At 34.1% G+C, this 17,097-nt stretch overlaps 1 pseudogene; it reads right to left on the bottom strand.

The window, feature by feature from the left end:
- Window positions 1-11,910: 11,910 nt before the first annotated feature.
- Window positions 11,911-12,029, bottom strand: LOC120594639 (uncharacterized; annotated as a pseudogene).
- Between the last annotated feature and the right edge of the window lie 5,068 nt (window positions 12,030-17,097).

Here is a 17,097-nt window from a genome sequence, read left to right on the forward strand (position 1 = left end):
TAACAAACACATTCAGCAAACACACTGGTTCATTTAAACACTTGCTCATTCGTTCATTCATCATTAGTCATTTAACAAGAATTTATTGAATTTCTTCTGTGTGCCAGAGATAGAGGAAGAATAGAGTTAAATAAGTTTATGTTTTAGAAAGTTTTTGCTTCTCTGAGTTGGTCACTGTCTGGCAGGGGAAGCAGCCATGTGGACTGAAAACTATAATATATTGTGATATGTACCATTTTAGAGATTAGTCAGTAACTAAACATACAGACCACAAAAGGACTAATTCTGCATAAAAACTTGAAGAAAGATTTCAAAGAAATGGAGTCATTTATTTTGAATGTTCCTGCGTTAGTAAGAGTTTTCTAAAGAGAGATAGTTACAAAGAGTTTACCATATTCAGAAAAATAAATGGAAGTTGAAGAATGTTTAGATACATGATGCATCCAGAAGAGAGAAAAAGCTCCAAGTATGGCTTAGAAAGGCAGCTGGGACCAAATAATCCAGGGTCTTACAAATTCTACCGAGGAGACATTTTGAAGGGGGTCCTATAGGTCCTACAGCTTTAAAGTATAGTATTTGACCTAAAAATCTCTTGTTGCACACTTGAATTTCCTGGTTATCTTGGAATAAAGTACTTGGAATATAGAGTTGTTGAGCTTAAAAAAGTGATATTTTTTAAAAAATTGTATTAAATTTGCTGTACTTTACATGACATGCATTTTCAATAGGATTCTATCTAGTTTAATAGTACTTTTTAAAAAGAAGCTAAAATACACCTCTTGAAGGCAAACAAGATGTTTTAAAATTAAAAGTGAAACTAAATTTTCAACATGGAAAACATAACTGGAAATACTTATCCTTTCATCATTACACAATTTTTGTCACTGAAAACAATGTCTATCTATATCTGTATATATCTCTTTATATCTATGTGTAATATATATTATATGTATAATATATATAAACTATACATGTTTTCAAAATTGCCCTCTCAAAGGACTTGGAAATAGAATTTCCGGTCTGTTTAAAAATAAAAGATTGAAGCATTTTTTTTTTTTTTCGTGAACAGCTGAGTGTAAAAAGGGAAGTTTTCTATTGAATTTCAACAGTAATAACAACCTTTATATAGTTGGTAAATAAGATTGAAAATGTGGTTCAGGACATAAACTAATGAACCGGTTTTCCCATTTGATTCTTCATTGTCATTCATGAGATAGACTTTCAGATATATAGTAATTAAAATCAAATATTCCAATACATTGGGCTCAGAACCATATCTTAATTTGAAGCAATTTAAGAGGTTGAATGAAAAATTTCGGAAATAATAAACCATTTTTAATCATATAGTTCTCTCTCTATTATAATAGAATTGCATTCTATTATTAAGTTTTTAGTATTAAGAAAAATAATATATCCATTTTATCTTTTAAATCTTACAAAATGTCATTTCGATGTAATCAATATTTTGAGGTATAACTAATATTTTATATATTATGTAAAGTGAGATAATTCTATAACATAAAATGAGAAATTCTAATAAATTATTTAAAATTTATAAATCAATACATATGAACATATTTATTTAAAAATCATTTTGTGTATGAATTTGGGGTGTGCACGGTAATAATATTTCATAAATAGGCCTGTATAAATAAAAACTTTTTGACTCTGCTATTGTGGAGAACAGGAGTTATATATGTTTTGTATAAAGGACCTTGGACTGATTTGGTTAAATTCTTTATCCATAGCATATTTTATCCATTTGTCTATGAGTGACCTCTTTTTTTAAGTTCAAGATATATAATTAGATATTTAAAATATGTAATAATTATCCATGAACCCACACTCTCAAACAAAAGCTAGGACCTTGACAATAGCCTGGATTGAATCATATCTCTTCTACTAACATATCTCTACCCTCCCCATACCCACAGGCGTACATCCTAAATCCTGTGTTCATCATTCTCTTGTTTTCTTTTTAATGTAATTTTATATTTTAATTATATTTTAATTTTAGTTTTTAAAAATTTATTTGTTTTCAAGTTTAGAAAGAGGGTATCATACTTATAGTTTATTTTGGAATTTACTTTTTTTCCTTAACATTGCACTACTGAAATCCATATCATTGCATGCTGCTGTAGTTCATTTGTTTTGACTGCTAGAAAATATTATATTGTCTGATTTATCACAGTTTTTCATCCACTCTTCCACTAACAGGAATTCAGACAACTTTAAGTTTTTGCTATTATGATCAATAGTTCTAAAGACATTTGTGTATGAGTTTCCTGATAAACTAAGTAAGGATTTTTCTAGAATATATAATGGTGGATCACAGGGTATATGAAGAATCAATTTTTGAAGATGTTTATCAAAATGTTTTCCAATGGGTGATTGTACCCATTGAACTATTTATGGTTTTCCCACAAAATTTTTTCCATAAGATTTTTGTGTTTTGGACAAATAACTGATAGCAATGTTGGAAGTGATGAGAAGTGAGGAGAGAAAATTTGGGAGGTTCTGAGGGGACCATAAATTAGATCATTTTAGTTGTACTATACACTTTCAGAAACCTATGCTAATTTCAATAATTATAAAATATGTATTAAAAGCTGTGTATTGAGATTTAAAAACATTTTCATGAAAAATCCTTTATCATAACATCTAACAAGACCACTGACTCTAAAGAACAAAATTCTGGAGTCATCACTGTACTGAAGTTAACCAAAACAAATTATGGCCAATTGCCTTATTATCTCTGTTCCTATCTCTATATGCCCTCCCCAGGTACACATAACCATGGTCTTTTATGGAGATGCATGCCTTAATATTTAACTTTTTTCCAGCGACCCACATCTCTATGGATGTTACATAGCAACATGTAGAAGAATTTCCAAATATTCTTTCCCAAAACTTTTTTGGCAATAATCCTGGAGAAGAGGAGCTATAACTCTTTTTCTTCTTTTTTTAAACCATTGTTTGGCTCTCTTTTGTTTTGGTTCCAAACTCTGATGGGAGCCATTTCTGCCTCACTGTAAAGCCTGTGATCTTCCCAATTATCCCTGTCTTTAGGTTCCTGTTGTATTGAAGGAATTGCATTGAATAGAAGATGTGATGACACAGGAACAAGGAGAAATTAAGTATATTAGTAAACGAAGATAATATAATCATTTTCAGAGAATTCCTTGGGGTGCTGTATTTAAATTGTCTATTGGAGTAGAAATATGCATTGGTGAATATTGTGCAATAGGCTTTGTTGTACATCAACAAGCATCATGAGCATAGGCTGTGAATGAGGACAGGATAGCCAGTGGGTACATGGCACCCTCTCCTGAAACTTCAGCACTATAGATATATTGAGCTACTTCTCACACGAAAGCATTTCTCTGTAGGTGGTCTGTGGGACATCCATGATCTGTCTGTCTGTGATGTCCCACCTGCACCAGATGATGCTGGCTGCTGTATGACAGGAAAGATGGTGGAAAGAAGAAGGGACACATGATGATAAGAGGAGCTCCATTTTATTAAACTGGATATTGCAATATTTTACCTTAAACAATAAATGTGAGAAGCTTTTTGGTCAGTGGAAAATAAATAAATAAATACTCATAAAACAAAATTCAAATTCCTTAATGTAAAAGTTGCATATAAAGTTAAACTGTAGGCAACGGATATAAGCCAACAATACCATTGTGTATTATCGCAAGCTACTTAACTGCAGGAAAATAAAATCAGGGAAAATAAATTTGAGGAAATACAATTAAGACTAACTTTAAACAAATGGAATTTTATTTCCTTCTTCTAATTAGAAACAAATAAAAAGTAAAACAGATGTTGAGATTATTTGGCTTTAATTGCAAAATTTGGGGTTCTTTTCACTCATGTACACCTGACATATTTGCCTCCTAAGGGAACCTGACCAAATGTGGAGAGTTGCCTTATTCTGGAGAAGTGCAGCAGAGCACACTCATTATCAGGACACCAACTGCAAATTAGTAAACTTTGAAGCTCAGCCAAGACTTTAATATGAAATAAAATGCAATTAGAAAATAAAACTATGAAACTTTATTGTGAAATATAAATGCTTTAACTCCTGTTAAGAGTCTTAAGAAACAAAAAGCTTCCGAAGTTGTTCTGACAACACTTTTGAGATTCTTACAGTATTACTTTTGTTTCTCAAGATATGCATTTTTTGTTTGTTTGAATTTTCCTTATGTGTGATATGTTGTTAAAGCTTTGTACAACCTAAATTACAGTGGGGAGTGCCCCAATATAATACTGCAGGAATAGGTTGAGAGTAAGGGCTTGGCTTTCTCTGAGTTATGCCAAATTGGGAATTTGGGGAACTCAAGATTACATACACCCACAGATAAATGGCTATGTTGGGAGAAATAGCCAAAACCAAGCAGTTGGAAGAAATGAAGTAAAGTAGATTAAATACAGAATTTTAAAATACAGAAGTAATTGTTGGTCTAATAGGCATACCAGTTAAGATAGTACAAATGGGCATCTAAGAATATAAGTGGTCACTGTCGAGTATGTATGGTGGTAGGACTCTAAGCCTTGACAGGAAATTGATAAGAGCAAATATACACCTATATCAATATATAGATATAGATATCACAGAGAATCTTTTTCACAAAATCAAGGGGCCTAATCACAGGGCACCTGGACCACTTCTATTTATATCATGATATACTTGGTGAGCAGGGCATCTGTGATCTTTGATTCTACCTAAGGCAGTGGTTTACAAACTGGTGGCATTTAAATCATCTGGGAACTTAAATGAAAATAATACCAATGCCTGGCTTCCACCACAAGGTATTCTGATGTAATCAGTATGGGGTGAGACATGGGCACTGGGGTATTTAAAAGATGCCCACAAGATTCTAATACACAGTAAAGTTTGGGAACCAATATGTGAAGGCAAGATTCATCCCAGAGACTGAATGAATGTAGGGCTAATCACATAGTTGGGAAGAACCAGTTCCAACTGTGAAGAGAAGGGATTTGGAACAGGAAATAAGCAAGTCCTAGTATTAATTGAGAGTCAGATTCTAGAGCCTTTTTTAGAGGGGCTCCATTCAAGGTGTGACAAATTGCAAATAACATCATAAATAGATTTGTATAATCCATTTGTAAATTTGTAAATTTTACTTAGAACCCCAAAAAACTTTAAAAAATGTCGGGCTTGTTTTAATGTCATGGATGCTGAAAGAATCAATAGCTGTTCCTTAATAGTATCAGGAATTGAGTGGCTTATGGTTCACCAAGTAATTTCCCAGAATTAAACTGCTGTGGCAGAGCCTTGCACTCTATGTGAGGTAACAGCTCATCCCCTTTTCTGTGCTATTGGTATGGTCTGAATGAGTGTGTCAAATGGGTTTCCTCAGAGGAGGATATCAGCAGTGTAATGTCACACCTGTGCTCCCAGAGAAAGTTGGATGTGGTTAAGATCTTACCTAAAAGACTGTGTGTGATGGCAAGGCTGTGAGAAATCTTACAGGGAGTTAGGTAAAGCCATGTTCTGTCACACTGAATGTGAAATCAAACTGTGGCCTAGAGGCTATTGAAATAGGCATCGAACAGAACGTTTTAGCTGAACCTATGATAGCAAAATTTTTACCAGTTACTCTTTAGATGAAGTCAGTAATTTTAATAATATTGGTGGCGCCACAGCATTAAAGTTGCAGTAATCTACCATTCAGTCTTTTAAAATTTAAGAAGAGGCCAAATTGACTTTTGAAAGATAAACCCATTCAGATAATCATAGCTTCATTAAATTGCCCTTATATAATTAATTTTGATCCTTGCAACTGTTTTAATTTACACTGAATCATATTAACTATTTTATGTGAGGAAGGGAGTGCTGGTCCATGGGGTCTCATTTTGTTGAGCAAATGTGTAAGATCCAAAGACTTAATTTAATTTTAAATTAAAATTTATATTATTATAATTATAAATTATTATATATTGAGCCAGATCATCCATGCTCACTTTGGGATATTTTAGGGCATTGGGTTCTATGATCACGGGACATTCAGACAAGGAAATACTCCTAATTGTTAAGGTAAAGCAAAAGTATGTCCTATTTTATTTTGGGAACTCCCCTAAGGTACTTTGTTTAAATTTAGTAAGATACCCAGGTGTAAATTTCATCTGAGCTCCATATTGAATAAGGCCACAAAAGTTTGTTAATTAATGTATTTTCGAAGATGTTAAAGTTAATTCAAAATTTATGATGTAGAGGCATAAAAACCAATCAGCATCCTTTTACCTTTTTGCTGTTTAATTTCTTTTGATAAATTCCGGATTTCCGATTAGGTCAAATTGTGGATATCTGTTTCAGCTCTTGTTCCTTGCTCCAGGTTTGTTACCTTCCTTCCTACCCTCCTTCCTTTGTGTGTGTGTGGGGCGGGGTGGGGGGCGGTTACTTAATGTACTTTGGGCGACCCTCTTTACCCTGACCATATTTATAAGTTTATTCTTCCAGAGAGGGTCAAATCAGCAACATCAGAGTTAGCAGCCTCCCCCATCACAATGGTTGAATTAACTTCTTGGCTGTGCCAGAGGCATACTATAGGTATTTTTCCCTAGAATCCTGGGGTCAGGATCTATGTTGGTGTCACGGCATAGGGAACAGCAGCAGAAAAGGCATTTTGCAGGGTCCCAGGGATTCATCTGTTTTCAAGCATGGACTTCAACATGACACATTATAACGACTTTCCTCCACTCAAGTGATTCCACATATCTTATGAGTCTTTCCCCTGAGCCCTCTTTGGAACAGGGGCCAATGCCAGGTTGAGACATACAACCAAGAGTCATAGGTAAAAGTCATTCTCCTGAGCCTAGCATCTCTCATGGTTTATGCTAGAATCAAAGTACTCGATAGGTCCAGCTGATACACATACCTTAGGGCCACTTTAAGAAAGGTTTCGATCAGTATAGTTCAAAGCACAAACTTACCAGCAGGCAGCAACACAACTCAAAGTGCTTGCTACCTAGCAAGTAGAAGCTCACAATGCTCACCTGCGAGCAGCAGAGCCAGTTAGCAAACCAAAGCAAGAGAAGAAAGACTCTTGCTGGAGTGGTTCAACTAGATATTCTGTTCACAGCACTTTTGTTTTGGATATTCCAAGAAAAGATTAACCCCTACCCCAAAGCTGTTTTGTATGCCGAGACTGATGTCACATACGAAGAAATTATTAAAAGATTTATCACTTACATGAGGAACTCCCAGAGAGAACAGCATGGCACAGCAGGTTCTAGCTTACATGAGGCAGAGGGAATGAATGGGCTTCTATAATGGATAACACATGTGCTCAGACTGGGACTTTTTATCAGGTTTGAATTTCTCGTAGGCACCAAAGGACGGGACATGTACAAACTTTCTCATCCTAATCAGATGTGGAACTAAAGGGAAGAGTGTGAAGCTTAAAAACAATAGTCACATCAAAATGTAAAAAAATAGAGTCAGATCCTTTATTGCTCTAATAAATTTTGCACATTTTACCCTGTGAAAATTCTACAAACCTAAAAACCAAATAAAACCCTCACCCTCATCCTTTCCCAAAATGAAAAGCAATAAGAAATCACTATAAGTGCTTGAAATCATCTTTTTCTATTTATAATTTCCTTTATATCTAAATTATTTTATTATGAATTATTTCCCCAGGAGTCTCTTATTAAAAATGGAATTCAGAGGAACATAAACAGAGTTATTCACAGCAGGAGGAAAGCTTAGAGATTGTTTCTTCCTATATTTTTCTGAAACAGGCGTTGAAACTAAATACAGAGATTTAGTCCAAATGCCCCAAATGGGATTTTGAATTAATTTTGTCATAAATAATTTTGTTTGTTTTGGGAGTATCCGAAATTAATCTTTGATATCCGCATACCCATAAGGGCATGACCTTCTCATAGCCTCTCCCTGCTTTTCTAATATGGACTTCTGTCTTTAATAAAGTCTCTTCCTTTGGGAAAGACGTATGTTCTGCTGTAAATTTCAGTTCATTTGAATAGAGCTCTGATTCCTCATCTGAGGCTTAATAGAAAAACAAAAGCTTGACTTCTGTCTACATCATATTATTGACAACTGGGACCTGCTCCAAAGATACCACAATCAGACTTCAGTGCTCACTGTGCTTGGAAGATTTCTATTGCTTGGAACCTGTGTTAGCTTAGATGAAAAGTCTCCTTTTGCCATACCTGTTTGAGGCTAGTTCTAGCCCCCAATTGAGGTTCCACTTTTCTCATTGGCTTCATCTTGATTGTTATTCTTCAGAGCCGAAGATTTTCTGAGTTATAACAATTTTTAATAGACAATTTTCCCCCAATTTCTTATTCTTTGGCAAGACAGGAGATTCAGATTTAGAGAAGAAAAACGGACCAACACACATTGGAAAATATAATCCCCCTGCCCTTCTGTCTTATCTTTTCTATCTATCTCTGATGTATGACTAAAAAATATGCAAACCTAGTCATACTGCATTTTCAGAAAAAAACTCCTTTTTCTCCAACTAGTTCAACCCAGTGTAATTTTTAGTAATAATTATATACACAAGCTTAAATGTAGAGATTGCTTTTTAATTTCCCCATAACTTACTACAGTGCCCATCCACAATAATCAGTAATATTATCCTTATAGAAGTCATATAGTACAGTTGTTTAGAGTACAGACAGAATTTCTGGGTCATGTGTATGCATATATATTTTTAATTTTGACAGATACTGCCAAATTGCCATTCTAGATGGTGTACTGATTTACACTATTGTTAACAATGCATGTAGATGTCCATTTCATCTCTCCTTTGGATCTACAGAATATAAATTTTTAAAGTACATTTTATTTTTAAAATTTTCATTTTTGATTACTATATACTGGAAGCATCTTTTCATATGTTAATCGGTTCATAATTCATTGCAAATTTGTACAGGATTACTTGTTTTCTCAGTAATTTGGAGAACCTCTTTATTGATATAAATTTTAATTCTGTTTCATTTTTAAGCTTCACAGAATTTAGAATAGTCTCTCCCTTAATTTTCATTTTTTTTTATGTTGAGGTAATTGTATATTCACATGCAGTTGTAAGAAATAATATAGAGTGATCCTGTGTACCCTTTATCCAGTTTTCCTCAATAGGAGTATCTTAAAAAGTTATAGCATAATATTATACAGGATATTGACATTGATATAGTCAAGATACAGAACGTTTTTTCACCACAAATAGACCTCAGGTTGCCCTTTTTTAATAGCTACACCTACTTTTGATTTGTCATCAGTGTTTGTCATCAGTTACTTTCCTCTGTTACTTTTGGCAAACACTGATTTGTCATCCATTTCTATACTTTGTCACTTCAAGAATCTTAGGTAACTGGAATCATGTAGTATGTAACTTTTGGAGATTATTTTTTTTTCTCACTCAGTGTGATTACGCTAAGATTTATTTAAGTTGTTTTGTGTAATAATGTGCTCCATTCCTCTTTATTGCTGAGTAGTATTCCATAATGTGAATGTCCCCAGATTTCTTTAGCCATTTATACACTGACGGAAATCTGAGTTGTTTATAGATTTTTGGCCATTATGAATAAAGCTGCTATAAAATTTGTGTATAAGTTTTTGTGTATAAATTTTCATTTCTATTTTCTCTGATTTTTTTCTGGAAAGGATGGTACAGAATACATGTTAATTCTTTGGTAGAATTCTCCAGGAAAATCTGGACCAGGGATTTCTTTCTGGTGGAGTTTTAAAATTAAGAACTCAATTTATTAATGGTTATAGGACTCTTCAGAGCCCTGCACTATTTCAGGATGACTTGCTTCACTTTCTCAGGTTGGCTTGTAGTTGACATTTGGTGATTGTTAAATCTTTGTAGCTGAATTCTTCTTACTATATGATATCCAATGGCATCTCCCCCAGGTTAGGAAGTGCTCCTGTCCCTGTCCCCTTTCTCTTGGCAGGAACTCTTTATCATAGATTTAGGGTCAATTGATTGTCCTGCAACCTCTGTTCTATAATGGGTTCAAAAAAAGTCACTAATTTGTAGTTTCCCAGCTTTTTCCTTATTGTAAAGGTGTGAGTACTGTCTTTGCAACCTCTTATACCACTGAACCAAGGTCCTAAAATAACTTTATATAATATTAGCATTTTTCTGTTTGAGTATCTATTTATCATGTGGCTTTTCCTTAAAGAGATGTAACAATAATAATACTACCACTGCTAATATAATACCAGACCTTTGTAGAAATTGTATATTTTAAAAGTTCTTCCACATGTGACCTTATTTTGACTCTCATTGTCACATTTGAAAGAAGAAAGGTGAAGTCATTTACCCAAGTTAATCCAGTGAGTTAAACACAAAAAGAAAGGGAATTATGAATTATAAATCCAAGCATGTCATTCTTTCTTGTGAGTGGCTTGTCTCTTGTTCACTATTCTCCTCTCTTCCTCGCCATCACCACTGCCCCAAAAGTTTACTGCCTCTTAGGAAATCAAGAAACAGATGGCATAATCTCCGCACCATGGTGGACAATCTGAAATAGCTAAGAAATCTAGTATAGTGGGTTGAACAGTGGTCCTGATTGGTAATCACTTGTTTATACTTACCTTTTGGAGGCTCTAGACCAGTGGTTCTCAAACTTAATGTTCATAAGAATCATTGGAAATCTTGGAAAAAAAAAAAGTTTTCTGTGCCTCACATTCAGAGTTCCCTTTAGTACGTGACAAGAAGGCCTATGTATTTGCATTCTTACAAGCTCACAGTAAGTCCCAGGACTGCTGTTTCAAGGACCACTCTTTAAGTAGCCCTGCACTATGCAAATATTTCTTCAGTCTATATATGGATCACTCATATGCAAATCACCTGGAGTGCCTCATGCCAGAACCTCTGAATCAGACTATATGGGGAGGGAACCAGGAATCTAATGATAGCATGCAAGCTGATTTCTATCTATACTAATATATGAGAATTCTAAACTGTAGTTCTCAAACTGTATACATTGTATACACCTAGGAATCCTTAAAAATGTCTGGTGCTTTTCTCCCACCTGCAGATACTATGACTTAATTGGTATAAGTTGTAATCAGAGCATCAGGATTTATAAAGGCTCCCCAAGTGATACTAATGTGCAACAAAATTTGAAAACCATTGCTCTAAATAATATTTAAACCTGATGTCTCAGAAATAAAATTAGAACTTTGTTAAAAGAGCTTGGTAGTTATAATAGCGGAGCAAGTTGAGAAATTCCCCAGGCTTCTCAGGATTCAGGTTTGAAATGAGTTAAACCTATTTTATGCCTAAAATTGACTTGTTTTTTTTTAGTAATTAAAAAACAAGTTCTCTTCATGGAGTCCAAAAGTCTCATTCTTAAAAAAAAAAAATACATATTTAATGCTGGTATTTAATGAAGTCAGCCTTTTGCACAGAGCTTTATTATACTGTGTTTTAATTGGAATTTTAGTTGATCTTGTGTCTTTTTGACACAAATCTGTAAGTCACCAGGGACAATTACAACATTGTTGTTTTAGCCCCAGGATTGTACCATTAATTCCCTTAACTTACTGATAGGGGCATTCAAATCTTCCACTGATTCAGAGCATATGAAAAGGGTAAAATGTTGGGTGATATATTTTTTAAAAATATGTGTGCATGTGTATTTTTGAGCAATATGAGAGAGTAGTACTTAGATCGCAAGAAGAATCTCTTCTCTCCAAACATTATAAAACATTTGAACAATTTATGAAAGGATATGCCAAATCTCCTATTTGTCTAAAATTCCTTTAAAATTTATTGCATTATAATTATATTTTATTTTATTATTATTATTTTTTTAGGCAAGGCAACCCTTGGTTGACCTCACAGATTGCAAAAACCTTGTCAGTTTATAATCTCTAATTTTTTTTTTTATTTTTTATGCCTGCAGCACCTGGTCTTCCTAGGTGGTCTCCCATTCAAGTACTAACCAGTCCTAACCCTGCTTAGCTTTCGAGATCAGATGGGATCAGGCTTGTTCAGGGTAGCATGACTATAGACTTATAATTATATTTTAAAAAGAGAGATTTGCATACTTTCTATTAGAAGAGAGTATGATGGAACAAATAAACTTTGGGTCCAGTTGATTCCAAGATATCTATATTTATGTGTGCTCTACCTTCTTCCTTTTGGGTATACAGGAGTTATTTTACCTTTTCTCACATTCACCAAAACAGCTTCAATGGCTTCTAGAAATGCTTCTTCTTTCTTAGAGTAATTCTTCATGCTTCAGAGTTCAGAAATTTTTTTGGTGTAGCTATAGACAAATACAGATAGATAAAGATAAATATATACTCTTTGTCTCTCTGTCTTTAATTACTTAATTAAAGTAATATAATAAAATCCTAATGATTATCATAAATCATATCTAGTATCTTAGAGAAAAATGAATTTCTGAACTAAAGTAAGGAAAATAAAGACATATAATGTAAAGCATTAAAATAAAGAAATATAGAATTTTATAAATTGATTTTTGATGGTAGAAACTTATGCAAAATCTTCCACTTTTCATATAAGATAACTTTAAAGACCCAGGAAAAGAAACTGACTCTTGAATCTGAAAAAAAAAAAAAAAACTGACAAAAATGTAATATTCCTATCTTAGAAAAATGTTTACGATGATGAGAATGGATTAAGAGTAAGGAAAATTTGCTTTGTTCAAAAACAAGGACCAGACTTCAATACGACAAAAAACACAACAGAAAGCTTTAGAAAATATCGAATTTTGTGATTGCATATGGATTCCATGAGCCATTATATCTAGCAAAGGAGAAATCTAAATGTGGAAAAGATTGACTGAAGATGAAATACATAATATTGAATGAAAACCCAATGGAAGGAGTTAAAGGCTAAATAAAAAGCAAAAAAAAAAAAAATCATTACTAGCTTGAACAAGTCTCTTAGAATTCAGAGAAAAAATGAAAAGAGATTAATGTGAAGTGCAAAAAACTGATGTATTCAGAATGAGCATCAGCTAAAATAGTGGAGCAGTAACTCCAAGGGTCTGTCTCTTGACAGAAACATTGAAAAACCAAGCAGAAACTATCACAATCAGCTTTATTAGAACTCAGGAAAACAGTCGAATAAAGGTTTAAAGTCTTAAAGTGAATGTCAAATCAAAATAGAAGCAACTTAAAATGGTAGGAAAACTCTGTGGCATCTCTATTTGCTCTTGCCCTACCCCTGCACTGGCTCAGTGATGGTCTTGAAGCCTGTAGCCCACAGGCACATTGTGGAACTCTGACCCCCACATCCTTTTCCTGAGTGTACCGAGGGAGCAGAACCGACCTGATTCACAAAAAATTCTGATTGTCTGTTCTAGCTGCCTGAAGGACTGAGGCTAATGAATGCCTTTGTCTCTCAATTTATGAAAATTATTCCTGGCAGAAAAGCAGGAGATATTTTTCTAAAACATTGTAAGGCAAACACCCAACTCAAAACCACCCAAGGAAAAATTACAATTGAGGTAAACAGCAGCCTGAAAGGCTAAGGCTTGAAAGGGAAGGTGGGGATAGAGTCTTTGGGAAGTTAGGGCATTCCAAAGTGCTCACGTATACTCAGCAGTTTAGAAAGTTACATGCATCAGGGACATCAATAAGAAAGTAAAAAGAGTATGCATAATGGGAGAAAATAATAGGTGGACATGAGTGACTGGGAGTGAGGGCCCAACCGAGGCACCCGCCCTTAAAAATAGTCAAATGTCAATCAAAGTAACCTTACAGGCCAATCATTAGCCCTACCCCCTGTATCTACTTATCAAGAGCACTATAAGATATATAGCTCCTGGATTCTAGCCAGACTTCCACCATTACTGGTGAAGCCCATCTCCCCATGCCCACAACGTAATTTTATCCAACCTTTCACTTCACTTTCCCTCTGCTGCTGCTGTAGACCCCTCTAACTTGGCTCTTTTCCATACGGAAATGTGCTTTATTTTTCCTAAGTTGTAGCCTTTGCCTTTTGTTCTCTAAATTCTCCCAGACTCTATACCCCATGCTCCAGCCAACTGTTTTCTTTCTTTCTTTCTTTCTTTCTTTTTCTTTCTTTCTTCTTTCTTTCTTTTCTTTTTAAATTTATTATGGTGACATTGATTACGAAAATCCAATAAATTTCAAGTGTACAATTCAATGGTAAGTCATATATGTATTATATTGTGTATTCACTGCTCATAGTTAGATTTCTGTCACCACATATTTGACCTCTTTTACCCCATCTACCTCCCCCTCCTCATACCCTCTAACAACCACTAGTCTACTGTTCATGTCCATGAGTCTCTGTTTGTCATGTTTGTTTGTTGCTTTTAGATTCGTATATCACATATAAGTGATATCATGTGGTTTCCAACTTTTTCTGTCTGGCCTTTTCTTTCTTAATAAACCTTTCTTTTCCAATCTTCCATTCATTTGGTAATTCTTTACTAAGATGATGAGGAAGAACCAAGGATCTCCTTTGGGCCATCTGATGCAGCCCCGGATTCCAGATTGACCCAGAAGGTAACAAAAATATGTGCAAATCATGTATCTGATAATGCTGTACTACCTTGCTTATATAAATGACACAATTCAACAACAAAAAGACAAACAACATTTGCAACAACGTGGATGGACCTTGAAATGATCATACTAAGTGAAATAAGCCAGACAGAAAAAGTTGAAAATCACATGCTATCACTTATATGTGGGATATAAACCTAAAAGCAACAAATGAACAGGACAAACAAACAGAGATTCATGAACATGAACTATAGACTAGTGGTTACCAGAGGGTAGTGGGGGAGGGGAAGGTAGATGGGGTAAAGGGGTCAAATATAGGGGGTAGAGGGAGGGTGAAGTGGGTAAAGGGGATCAAATATATGGTAGCTGAAAGAAACTGGACTTTGGGTGGTTAATGCACAATAGAATATAGAGATGTCAAATTATAATGTACACTTGAAAATTATATAATTGTATTAATCAATGTTACCCCAATATACTTGATTAAAAAAAAAAGACAAACAATTCCATTTTAAAATGGAAAAAAGGACTCGAATAGACATCTTTTTAAAGAAGATATACAGTGGCCAATAAGTGCATGAAAAGATGTTCAACATCATTAGTCACTAGGAAAAAGCAAATCAAAACCATAGTGAGGTACCACTTCACTATGCTTATTGGGATTGCTATAATAATAATAATTTTTAAAGTGGAAAATGGTAAAAATGGAACATTCATACACTGCTGACAGGCATGTAAAATGGCATAGCTACTGTTGAAAATATTTGGGCAGTTTCTCAAAGAGTTAAATATGGAATTATCATGTAATCCAGCAACTCTATTGCTAGGTATACACCCAAAAGAATTAAAAATAGATACTCAAACAAATGTTTATACCTGAATATTTATAGGAGAACCAATCATAAAAACCAAAAGATGAAAACAATCCAAATGTTCATCAAGGGATAAACAGATAGAGAAACTGTATACATACAATGGAACAGGATTCAGTCATAAAAAAAGGAATGAAGTGCTGATACGTGCTACAAATGGATGAACTTTAAGAACATTATGGTAAGTGAAAGAATCCAGACACATATGATCACATTTTGTATGATTTTGTTTATATGAAATATTCACAGTAGGTAAATCCATAGAGACAGAAAACATATTTGTGGTTGTCAGTGACTGGAGAAATGAGGGACTGCTGCTTAATGGGTATGAGTTTTTCTTTTAGGGTGATGAAAATATTTTGGAACTAGATAGAAGTGGTGGTTGCATACACTAAATGCCACTGATTTTTTCACTTAAAATGATTAATTTTATGTTATGTGTATTTCATCTCAATACAAAATTTAAAAAGTGATGTCTTTAATTTGTTGGGGCCAAATCATGAAATGTTTAATGCCTATGCTAAGAAATGCACTGTATCATGTAGACACGAGGGAGTAGGAAGTAAACTGACTGAACAGCCAATAGGAATGTTGAGATCCCCCAGAAACCTATGGTTAGCATCAAAGTTTAGCAGTATGATTCATAGTTCAGGTTAATAAAGAAGACAGGGTTACAATGGATGGGACTCTAGAATGTGAGTCAAAAATGAGGCTAAGATTGTGATAATGAATCATTTTAGGCATAGTTATAACAGGAGCAGTGGCATCCTGAGGTCACAAGTTGTGGTGAGTGGATGAGGAGTTGCATCAGAGGACTGAAATTTTATGAATTAGGAAACATCAAGTCAGAGAAAACAGCAGTGAACAATTGGTAGACAAGTGTGCTTCGACAAGACCAAGAGATAACATGAGATGATACTCTTATTTACTGCCATAGAAAGCCTGATACTATCAATACAATTACTTTACAGCAATAAAATAAAACAGGTTAAAGAAGAAATAGGGAAATAAACACTGAAAAAAAGTAACATAAGTTAGATTAAAAAACACCTTGATCATGAAAACACTTGAGGTGCCATTAGGTGGCCTTTTAGAGTTGTCTAGAGACTATTTGGTGCTAGAATTGAGCTTAAATTCTGCTCAAAGAGAGTGTTGGATTGGATGGGAGGGTCACTTCTACTTGATTTATTCTGAAAAAATTGAAGTGTTAACTCAGTTTAGACCCTGGGCAACTATTAATTATTTTTTTATTGTATCAATTCAAAGCCTATGAAAACCTATTGTTTTGTTTTTTTGTTGTTGTTGTTTTTGTTTTTGTTTTAGAAAAAGTTCAGTAATACATCAGGAAAATTGAGAATGCCTGAGTAGAAAAAATAAGGAAAAACCCAAGCATAGAATTTATACACTTTTGTTTTTAAACTTCAAGATAGAATATTTACTGATTAAAAAAAAAGACAGAGTCTTTCAGGGAAGAAATAGGTATAAAATCTGTTTTGAAAGTGGGATGTCTGCAGTGTTCCCGACCCCAAAACACTACTCCAAATTTTATATTTATTCCAGGAGAGAGTAGCCCTTGGTTCAGACTAGCTCTCTAAAGTGGTTCTAGTTAAAATCCATTACCATAGCATTCTGAATCCATTTTAGTGGAAAAATACTGAAAAAAAGAATTTCTTATCTCTTTAGATAGGTGGAATCTGTCAAAAA

Source organism: Pteropus medius, unplaced genomic scaffold, assembly GCF_902729225.1.
Source record: "Pteropus medius unplaced genomic scaffold, Ma_sr-lr_union100, whole genome shotgun sequence".
In the NCBI taxonomy this organism is placed as follows: Eukaryota; Metazoa; Chordata; class Mammalia; order Chiroptera; family Pteropodidae; genus Pteropus; species Pteropus medius.